This window comes from Hydra vulgaris, chromosome 04 (assembly GCF_038396675.1).
Source record: "Hydra vulgaris chromosome 04, alternate assembly HydraT2T_AEP".
NCBI classification, from domain to species: domain Eukaryota; kingdom Metazoa; phylum Cnidaria; class Hydrozoa; order Anthoathecata; family Hydridae; genus Hydra; species Hydra vulgaris.
Window position 1 is genome coordinate 31,156,731 of NC_088923.1, and position 2,891 is coordinate 31,159,621.

Sequence of the window (2,891 nt, forward strand, 5' to 3'; positions counted from 1 at the left end):
TGTCCGCTGCAAAATGGCACTTGTCAACGAAATTCTGCCTGTGTGCTGTCACCTGTCAGCTGATTGCTCATGTCATGGCATGCTATGACTCCAGACTCCTGAACTGTTTGCTGTGGTAGTATAGTTCGTTTCGTTTTTAAGACATGTAAAATTAGGAACACTTTTTAGCATTGTTTGATGTTGGTTGCAAATGTTTTGTCCTGTATATATATTGCAAATGTTTTGTCCTGTATATAAACGAATACAAGAATTTTTATATATTAAAAAAGCGAACATATATTGCAGCAATGGACATTGACGAAGCGAAAAGAAAACGATTTTTAATATTAGGTTGCTGCAAAAATAATCTCGTTTTTCAACCGTTAACTTTGAACAAACATAACTCAGCATAGAATAAACTTTAATAATCGAAATAAGAACCATTGCAATCAACACATTTTTGCCAACGAGAAACAAGTTTATTTATGCCGGTTGCGTAAAATTCCGAAGTCCTGGAAGCGATGAAGTCATCAAAGGTCGTTTTGACATCGTCTCGGCTTTTGAAGCATTTCTCGTGGAGGAAGTTGTCGAGATGCTTGAAAAAGTGGTAGTCGGTGGGCGAGAGGTCCGGTGAGTATGGTGGATGAGGCAGAGTTTCGTAGCCCAATGCGTTCAACTTCTGCAGGGTCGGTTGTGCGACGTGCGGCCGGGCGTTTTCGTGGAGGAGAATTGGTCCCTTCATATTGACCAATCTCGGGCACATACATCGGAGCTTTTGATGCATTTCGTCGATTTGCTGGCAGTACTTCTCTGCCGTAATCGTATCGCCAGGATTCAGGAAGCTGTGATGGATGAGACCGGCTGCAGACCACCAAACAGTCACCATAACCTTCTTTTGGTGGAGATTTGGCTTCGGGAAGTGCTGTGGGGCCTCATCGCGGTCCAACCACTGCGCGGAACGTCGTCAGTTGTCGTAGAGGATCCATTTCTCATCACACGTCACGATCCGGTCGAGAAACGGATCGTTTTTGTTGCGCAGAAGAAGAGCAGACGATACCTCAAAACGACAATTTTTTTGATTTTCGTTCAGTTCGTGCGGCACCCATTTGCTAAGCTTTTTTGACTTTCCTATTTGCTTCAAGTGGCGATCAACTGTTGAGTTATGAACGTTGAGTTCTTCCGCAACCTCTCGTATGGTTTTGCGCGGGTCGGCTTCGATTAAGGCTCTCAATTGATCGTCATCAATCTCAGACGGGCGTCCGCGATCCTCTTCATCTTCAAGGCTCTCCTCACCGCTGCGGAATTTTTTGAACCACCACTGTGCCATACGTTCGTTAGTGGTTTCTGGGCCAAATGCAGTGTTGATATCGCGAGCTGTCTCGGCAGCTTTTCGGCCCATCTTGAACTGGAACAGAAAAATCGTGCGAATTTGTCTCTTGTCCATGATAGATTTGACGTCCTGTAAAAAATGACTCAATTATTATAAAACAAAACCAATACGATAACTAGATCAAGCGAAAAACGCGCTTTTAAATAACATATAGCATGACATCTGCCAATAATAAATTTATTCAAAAATTCATCCAAAAATATAAAATATGAAAAACGAGATTATTTTTGCAGCAACCTAATATATATATAAACGAATACAAGAATTTTTATACATTAAAAAACGATTTTTAATATATATATATAAACGAATACAAGAATGCAACAAGCTACATCGGCTATTATGCCACCAGTATTTGATGGTAACCATCAACGGTTTATCCGTCAAATGCGAACATATATTGCAGCAATAGACATTGACGAAGCGAAGAGAAAAACAATAACATTAACTCGTTTGCCACCACAAATTTATTCTGTATTAGAAGATCTATGCTTCCCGGCATACCCAGAAGACGATTCAGTGGCTTACGAAGAGATCGAGGAAAATATTATGAAGTTTTTTAAACCAAAGTCATCGTTAATACTACGCTTTGAGTTTGCAACAATTAAAAAAGCAAGTAACGAGAGTGTGACGGAATTTTCACGACGAATTGCAAGATCTGCTGAAGGATGCAAATTTACGGATAGAGATGACAGGATGCGCGACCAATTTATCATTGGCTTTAACGATGGAGCTACGATCATACGGCTATTACTGGAACCTGAAGAACTTACATTTGCAAAGGCTGTAGAGGTTGCTGTTACATTGTAACGAGTGACTCAAGAAGCCTGACAGTTGGACGGTTCCGATAAAAACAACTGGTTTTGTCGGATTAAATAAAATAACATGTTTTAATTGTAGGAAATTTGGAAATTATGCACGGGACTGCGAGGCAAAATGCGAGAACTGTTCACACAATCATCGAGCCAAAGACTGCATCAAACGATTGCAAGGTTTAAAAGGAAAAGGGAGAATTTGGAAATAATGGCATCCAGTATTCTCCCTGAAACAGCGTTGCCACCATTAAAAGTTAAAATAAATGGAATGTTCCAAACAGCATTAATTGATTCTGGATGCTCAATTGCAGTGGTTCATGCTGAATCTACACGTGGACTTGTTTCAAAAAGTGAAAAATTCATCACAACTTTGGGAGGAGCTGTGCAAGTACTAAGTGAAATAGTAATAAAATTGGAAATTGATGGAATATATCGGATGGTTAATTCGTTAATTGTAAATGACAAACCATTCGGGTTTGATTTGATTTTTGGAATGAATGCTATTAAAAAATTCGGAAGAGCCGTAATCTATGGTGATAAAAACCGTGCCGTCCGAATGTTAGCATGTGACACGGCAAAATGTGGTGCAAGTTATATAAAAAGTAAAGAAAACAAAATAAACGAAAAGAACGAAATAAACGAATATAACGAAATAAACACGGCAAAATGTGGTGCAAATTATATAAGAAGTAAAGATAACGAAATAA

General features: G+C 39.5%; 1 pseudogene; it reads right to left on the reverse strand.

Moving 5' to 3' along the window:
* Positions 1 to 400: 400 nt before the first annotated feature.
* Positions 401 to 1,519, reverse strand: LOC136079344 (histone-lysine N-methyltransferase SETMAR-like; annotated as a pseudogene).
* Positions 1,520 to 2,891: the final 1,372 nt, after the last annotated feature.